Here is an 8,777-nt window from a genome sequence, read left to right on the forward strand (position 1 = left end):
CAAATTACAACTGGGCATTACATTTTGGAGATCTTGTTCAGGATAGCTTTCAAGGATAGCTTGGACAATTGAAGCCACTCCTGGGCTTCATATGAAACATCCTGATGGTCTTGACTGGCCTAGAAACACTATGGGGTAGGACAGTGGTCTCCATCCATTCCAGCTCAGTGGACCGGTGGAACTGGCGGGGAGCAAAAGGGGATGGTTTTGCGCATGCGCTGCTATCACAAATTCAGTTTCAAGCACACACATGCTCACACACCACTTCTGCAGCTTGGTTCTGAATGGACAGTGGCCTGGCACCGGGCCGCAGAGCGGGGGTTGAGGGCCCCTAGGATAGGAGCACTATATGTAGGTATATTCTGGAAAGTTATCTTATTGCCTTTGCTGCTCCCTGCAAAGTTCAGGAATGGATCAAAACTGAAAGATGCACTCATCTTCAAAATAGTAGCTGTGACATTTAAGTTAATATTTGCTATGGTTTTGGTATCACTGTATTTTATTATTTTATTATTTTGCACCATTGAGAGAATTCTGTTCCTAAGTTGCATATGATATTAAAAAACATCTTTGTAGTCAGTGTCTTTTCTATGGAAATCATCACAGTTACAATAGGAAAATACATTATTAACAATCTTGAATGAACAATACTGTATTCTAGAGCTGTGTTGGTTACTAACACCAAACATTAGTTTCCTCAAGTAAACTTTTATATCACCATTTATACAATCCTGTATTTTGTACTCCCACAATTAAGGATACCTACATAATTATAAAGATATTTTTACCCTTCTTAACTATGTACTTCATTAACTATGGGGATATAGTTACTCAACTATAATTATATAGTTAAGAGGAGCAACTATATCCCCATAGTTAATGAAGTACATAGTTCAAGGGCTTTTCAGTATGGGATTTACAAAAATATATGCTTAAAACATACCATACCTCTGACTCTATTAGAACAATCTTAAACAGATTCAACCAACAAACTTAGAAAGAGCACAGATTATTAAAATGGAATCCTGGGATTTTCACTTTGCAGAAGATCTCACTTAAGTTTAATTACAGTTATTTCACATGAGTGAATGTTATTTTTTATTATTTATTTATTTTTTTAAAAAGGAAAAAAATTGTTATTGTCAAATTCTTTTTATAATAGACCATGTATAAATATGGCCACTGGAGAAAAATACCATAGTAAGATTCATAAAGCTGACATACTTCTGCTTCATAAAGTAGATTTATAGTCAATATGAAAATGGAGTATTGTGAGAGTACAAAATGAGGCTTGCTATAAAACTAGTACAAAATATTTGTCTATGCTTAGGGTTCAGCAATGTTGGGTTTCTAATGCTGAAACCTATGTGTGCCTCTTTAACTATGCAGTGGCATAGCGTGGGGGGTGCAGGGGGGGCCGGCCGCACCGGGTGCAACATCTGGGGGGGCGCGCTCGACAGCGCCGGGATCCGGCAGGGCGGAGGCACCGGAGCCCCAGCCGGGAAGGGCCTGACGCCCCACGGCGCGCCACACACACACAGACACACACAAACACACAACCACACAGCGTGACTCCTTCGGGCCGCTCCGCCTTCGCTCCGGCGCTGGACGGAAGCGGAAGCCTTCTCTCCCTCCTCCCCCCGCGCAAAGGAGAAGGCGGCTCCTGAGCGTGCACAGAGCGCGGCCCTCCTGCAAGCCCGGGGCTCCGCTGCGGAGGCTCTCCCAAGGCACTCCCGGGGTTGCCAAAGGGGGGGGCGCGGCAGGGCTTGAAAGAGGGTGGATTTCCCGCGGGGGGAGGATCGCTGCAGCGTCTCTCCGGGGGTCCCTGCTCTGGAACGAAAGCTGCGTCGGCAGGTTGCCGATCCAACCGTGCATGCAGACTTTGGGGGGCAAGAGGACGTGGTCGGGTGCGTGTGCGTGTGTTTGTGGGCGCGCCCGTGCTGTCTCTGTTCTGCAAAAGGCGCTTTTAAAAAAATAAAAATAAAAAAAAATCCTGTCCTGCTGGAATGCAGAAAAGCAGCCCTCGCCCCCCCCCCCATTAAAAGCTTGAACTCTTCTTCTGCCCTCAATCTCAGTTTCTGGAGCGCGAACCGGATTAAAAGACAAGGATGCGTTCGATTGGCTCAAGAGTGTGTGAATTTGACCGGACCCGGTGTGGGGAAAATGAGCGCTCAGATGCCGCCTTCCCCAAATTGGCCATAAACTGGGATTTGCTTCATGTCATTCAACCGGGGCTTCGTGAACGTCACAGAAACACACATTAACTGTGTCAAAACATTTCTCTCTCCAAACTCCCAAGCTACAGACTTTCCCTTTTATTTAAAGTGGGTTTGTGTTTTTTTTTTTTAAAAAAAACTGTTTTATTTAATAAACAGCGGTTTATTTAAAGACCACATTCACACAGCACCCTAATGGCAAACCAAACGTATCATTGGGGTGACATGACAGCAAAGAATGGTGTGTGTGTGTGTGTGAACTTATACATCCAAAGCACCAGAAGGCAGGACAAGAAACAATAGATGGAAACTAATCAAGGAGAGAAACATCCTGGAATTAAGGAGAAACTTCCTGACAATGAGGACAATTAATTAACCAGTGGAACAGCTTGCCACCAGAAATCGTGGCTGCTCCATCACTGGAAGTTTTTAAGAGGAGACTACTCAAATTGTATAGGGTCTCCTGCTTGAGCAGGGGGTTGGACTAGAAGACCTCCAAGGTCCCTTCCAACTCTCTTATTGTTATGGATGTGGATAAAGGTACAAAGAGAAGGAATGATAGTACCTCACTCGGAAACTCAGTTAAAGTTCCCAACTTTCTCCCTTCTGTCTGCTCCTAAGTCTTCGGCACCCAGCCTGGTCCGCTGACTTTGAATGACTGAAACTTTTGCTGGCAGGATGCTAAACCAACAGGTAAAGCTCAATTCCCTTACGTCAGACTGACTGGCAGTCAGGTAACAACTGCAGCCGCCGCACCTGCGGCTGCTTGCTGCTGCTGCTCCTCCTCCTCCTCCTCCTGCTGTATTGACTCTCTGCGGCCACTCGGTTCCCCCTGCAGGAGGCGATCGGGAACGCCCCCCCGACACACGTCGCCAGCAGCGAGAGTTTCCAGCCAGGCCGGCGAATCTTTGGGGTGAGGTGCCAAAGAGAAGGAGGCGGCTTGGCTTGGATAAGCAGTGTCTGGGCAGAAAATAGGTCGGGCGCCGCAGCAAGTATGAATTCCTGGGGTTCAGCCTAAGCAGGCAAAGCTGCAGGGTGGGTTGGTTGGCTTTTCCGGCTTTGGAATAACCTTGGGAAGCTGAGGCATTGTAAGTTGGAAGTCATTGTTTGTCGCCTAACATGTTGGGTCAACCCCACGCCACATGCTAAGCCATAAACCGTGGTTGGTATCCAGGGTTTAGGACAAGATGGAGAAAACTAGCCAATTGTGGGATCATAAATCTTGATGAAGCCCATCATCGCTCCATGTGATGTATGCACTCAATCTACAAACGTAGTCCAAGCCTATTCACATCTGTTGTAAGGTCATTCTCTCGTGGGGTTTATCCTGACGTCCACTAAGAGTGGAACAAACATGCCCCATTAACCATTTTCAACGCCATGTCCTCTCTTTGTCTCATCCTAAATCACAGCTGAGGCACCTTAAAGTTGCCTTGTTTCAGTTTTAAACTAGCATTTTCCCTCTTCTCCAGAGACCCTTTTTTGCCTTGAACCTAACTCAGGGGTAGGCAACCTTGGCTCTTTTATGACTCATGGACTTCAACTCCCAGAATTCCTGAGCTAGTGGAAGAGACTCGAGTGCTAAAATCCACAGGTTAGGGGGCGCAAATTACTTGCCTTGCCCCGGGTGCTGACAACCCACGCTACGCCACTGTAACTATGGAAGTCCAAAATCCAGATTTGGGCAATTATAGTGATAGAAACTAGTGGTAAATATTAGTTTTAGTTTGAATTTAATAGAATAATCATAATAATCATAATAATCATAATAATCATAATTATTATTATTATTTTATTTGTATACCGCCCTTCTCCCAAAGGACTCAGGGCGGTGAACAGGCCAAACATATAAAAGTACAAGAATACAAAAATTAAAAAAGAATTAAACGAGATGCCCAAGTTACAACAATAGATTAAAATAGTCTCGTCTGGTAGTCCAGTCTCGTCTGGACTACTGCAATGCTCTTTACATGGGGCTTCCCTTGAAGACCACTCGGAGGCTCCAACTGGTACAGAATGCGGCCGCAAGAGTTGTCTTGGGAGTTTCCCGGTACTTCCATGTTACACCTTTGCTCCGTGAGCTGCATTGGTTACCAGTTGTCTTCCAGGTGAGGTTCAAGGTTCTAGTTATGGTCTTTAAGTCCCTACATGGCATGGGTCCGGAGTACCTTGGGGACCACCTGCTGCCGGCGTCAACTTCCCTCCGCCCTGTGCGTTCCCACAGAGAGGGCCTCCTCAGGGTGCCTCCGGTCAGAGAATGTCGGCTGGCAGCCCCCAGGGGGAGGGCCTTCTCTGTGGGCGCTCCGGCTTTATGGAACCAGCTGCCGGTCGAGCTCCGGACGGCACCGGACCATCGCTCCTTCTGACGTGGTCTGAAGACCCACTTATTCGAACAAGCTGGCCTGGCCTGATGGGGGGATTTTATGGTTCTTAATGGGTTTTTATACTGTATTGTTTTACTGGATGATTATTTAATTCTCTTTTTAATTTTTGTATTTGCTATTTATATGTGCCCTGTTCACCGCCCTGAGTCCCTCGGGAGAAGGGCGGTATATAAATTTAATAAATAATAATAATAATAATAATAATAATAATAATAATAATAATAATAATAATAATAATAATAATAATATCCAAACCCATCCCCCATCAGGCCAGGCCGGCTTGTTCGAACAAATAAGTCTTCAGATCGCGTCGAAAGGAGCGAAGGTCGGTCGAATAGAGGACTTGCAATCCTCTATAGCTCCATAACTCTATAGTGTTAGTTATTTTTGGATGGTATAATATCAAGCTACTTAGAAAAATAATTTCAAAAAGTTTGAGGGAAATGATGGCTGTGCTCTGTAACATTTTTTAGATGACTCCTCTGATCCTACAACCTTTTTGTCTATGGCTATATTGCCCTTCCAAGAGTGACCTAAGCATGCAAGCTGTGGAGTCTTCATCATGGCCCTGGACACTTCTGATCTCAACTGGTGGTTGGAAACCTATGGACAAATGGGGCAACCTTCCACAGAATCATATAATCCCACTGAACTGGGACATTTAAGATAATTGAAGGAAAGCCTGAGCGAGAGATGGCTGGAGCTGCAGGGCTGTCAGGGCTCAGCAGAAGCGGCAGGCTCCAGCTGGAGCTCGGCGCTAAGCCCAGAAGAAGCGCTGTTCAGCTGGAATGTTGCAGCATCTCCAGGGTCTTGTGATTTACATTCAGATGCTTGATAACTGATTCATATTTATGACGGTCACAGTGTCCCAGGGTCAGGTCTGTCCCAGCAGATGGGGGGAAATAAAAACTAAACTCCCCCACCCCACCCCCGCTGCCAATCCTCAGTAGAAATGCTCACAACAATGAAAACCTCAGCCAGGAGGAAGAGCGCCACCAGGCAGGCAGGTGTCTTGCTCGGCTGTGGCTTGGGAAGCATTTGTTTCAGTGCCGTTGTAACTTCAAATAGTCACTAAGCGAACTGTTGTAAGTCAAGGACTACCTGTACTTCATCTTTTTTTTTGGTCATCAAGTTTTTGACACCTTGCTAGGCAACTGGTGGTACTCGGATGTGGCCATATCCTAAAAGTGGTACAATGGGTGAAAAGGTTGAAAAGCCCTGATCTAAAAGTCCAGAATTTTCTCACATTAACTGGCAATTCACCAGCTTTATTGCTGCTAATTTTTGTATTGTTGCTAATTTTTCAAGAGAAGGTTGTTGTTACAATTCTGAACTTGCTGCTGCTAAACAGTGATAACTCCTCATTAGCACAAACCAGCATGATGGAACAGAGATTGACTGCCATCACTTTCAAGCAAATCTCACTTTTGCAACAGCAGGTACTTAACTGATGGCTTGCTTGTTTTTTGTTATGCCTCAAACTACTACTGCTGCATAGGACCTGACCTTTGCCTCTTTGCAGCGAGTGATTCTTTTTCTAAGTTTTGAGATATTGCTCCAGGTAAGGCCCAGCACAAGGTAATTCAATATAGTAATTCTTCTCATGTGCCCTGCTCATCTTTCTCCCATACAATACTTGTGGGGGTTGTTTTTTGGGGGGAGGTTTGGTCTCTAGGACTGTAACCTAAAATTAATCTGAAGGCATAGTTCAAAAGAGAATTGAATTTCACTGCAAAATTAGGCAGGCTTGCAATAAAGTACAAAATTATCCCAATTGAAATATCTTTGTTCTGCATAATACAGAATCCTTCCATGAAAATATGAAAGCATATAAAGTTTTATGTACCAGGCACTTCAGGGGAAAAGGTACACATTGCTTTTCCAGTTCCTCCTTGCCAGTCTTCCAGTGGAACTATCCACAGAGATCATTACAAATAGGGGTTAGTGATATGGCTGGGAGGGAAAGAAGGCTTAGAAAGATCATTATCTCAGCATATTGCTTAGCCTCTTCATCTTCCACCTTGACAAGCCGCAGGGAGGAGTATTTTCAAACCATTGGAGGCTTGAGAGAATACCGTACTTTTTGTGCAGTTGGGAAGTTGAGCGTAAATAAAAGTTTGTGCATACACCGAGTAATGCCTGCTAACATATTAATGTCCCAAAAGTGTTGGCTTTAATCATGGTGGGATCATGCTAGTATAATTGGTGTGGTGTATATTATAAAAGATTGAGAAGCACTATTCTAGCATAACTGGAGAGCATCAGGTTGAAAAAAGATTTTTCTATCTCAATAACTCTGAATTACTCTGTATCTATTATCTGTCTGTCTGTCTGCTTGCCTTCCTGTCTATATCATTTATCTAATCATTTATCTCTATCTGTTATGGCAGTGACTACCTCTGCTAGTTTTTGAATAAGCAGAAATCTTGCTTCACAAGAACAGTTCTGATGCAATGTTTGACTTTTATAGGAGGCTTTCTTCAAACAATCTCAGGAACAGAAAAAAAATAATAATAGTTCTTTGTCAGTAATTGGCTCAGACAATCCTTGAAGAAATCACGGTGGTCCTCACTAAAAAGATTTGTAAAAACATGTATCAAATCTATCAACAAAAAAACATGCTGTACCTCAATTAAGTTCTTACGGATCACCCTATTTATAATGTGTGTTTGCATTTTTTGAACTAGACCAGATATACAAAATTATTATTATTATTATTATTCAAAGTGACAAAGTTGTTATTATTATTATTATTATTATTATTAATAATAATAATAATAATAATAATAATAATAATAACTTTTTGTCACTTTGAATGTACACCAATCAGCATACATCAAAATGAAGAGCATACAGCTCTCAAAGGGCAAACACCTCCGATATACACTCTTTGTTCGTGGCCAGCTCAAGTTTCAGAACATCCATTTTAGTGTCTAGCGAGCGAACAATGGCAAACAGGACAGATGGAAACGGAGCTCCATGTGGACTAGCCCTCAAATTAGGTTGTATTCCTGCACGACAACCTCGCCTCCTTTTCTTTTTCTGATCCTGTCTCTTTCACCTTTTCCTTAAAGGGGCCTCGCTCCTTTTCACTCCTGGAGCATGCTCCTGGAGCATGCTTCTTCAGAAACAGCCCTGATTTGTAATAGAATCCATCACTGTGCCAGCAATCAGAACAATTTCAAACAGCACAAATGACTTTTAATGGTCTCACCAACAGTTCCAAAACAGCTAAAAACTCACCATACCAGCAAAGATTGTTGGCCATATGCTACCTTAGTCCCACTATGTTGCTCAAACACATTAAAACCTTCCCAATCATGTTGCCTATCCCTTATAACCCACCAAAAACTTTTCACCACAGCCGATGCAGGCACCGCCATCTTAACTTAATAGAACCCATATTTTTCATAAGGTGAAACCAAAGCAGCTTCCAAAAAAAATTAAAGACAATTAATTTAAAAAATCTATTCAACATAAATGACAAAACCCAAATAAAAAGACAACAAAGGTCTGCTATGGAAATAGTAGTATCAATTCAAGGTCTAGGACACCTTGCCCTGGCCGACTTGCCCCAATCTACTCGCTGTAACCAACTCGCCATGTGACAACTTGCCATGGGACAAATCAGTACAGAATAACTCAAGAGAGGGAGGGACAAGTGAATTGCAGTGGGACTTGTCTTGCTTTATATTTGAATCATCTCAAGTTAGAAGTCCTTGAGGCTGGGGTGAGTTGCAATTCTACTTGACCTTCTCTTGAGTTATCTGTAGTTGAATTATCCTGCAGTGAGTTGTCCTGTGGCGAGTTGGCTGGAATGAGTGGGCCAGGTCCCATTTTGCCCAATTCATAGCCTAGCTCAGGAGAAGGCAAACTTTTAGTAGCCAACAGCTGCACTTACCCTTTGTGGGGAAGAATAAACTCATAAAAATGACTGGTGCAATATCACACTGAGTTACTTTGGAGGAGAGTTAAGGATTTCTTCCCTCCCTCCAGGGGCATGCCCCCCCCAACCCTTAAGAGAATAGAATATCAGTTTTCAGCATAGTTAATGGCATGGGATTCTGAAGAGTAAAAAATGGGGACACGTGGCTGCATGTGGGTTAACTTTACAGGTCAACCACACTTGGTCAAAAAAGAGAAGAGGTCTAATGGAATAAAATAAAACACCTTTTGA

The sequence above is a fragment of the Vipera ursinii genome (genome assembly GCF_947247035.1).
Source record: "Vipera ursinii genome assembly, chromosome: 3".
Lineage (NCBI taxonomy): Eukaryota > Metazoa > Chordata > Lepidosauria > Squamata > Viperidae > Vipera > Vipera ursinii.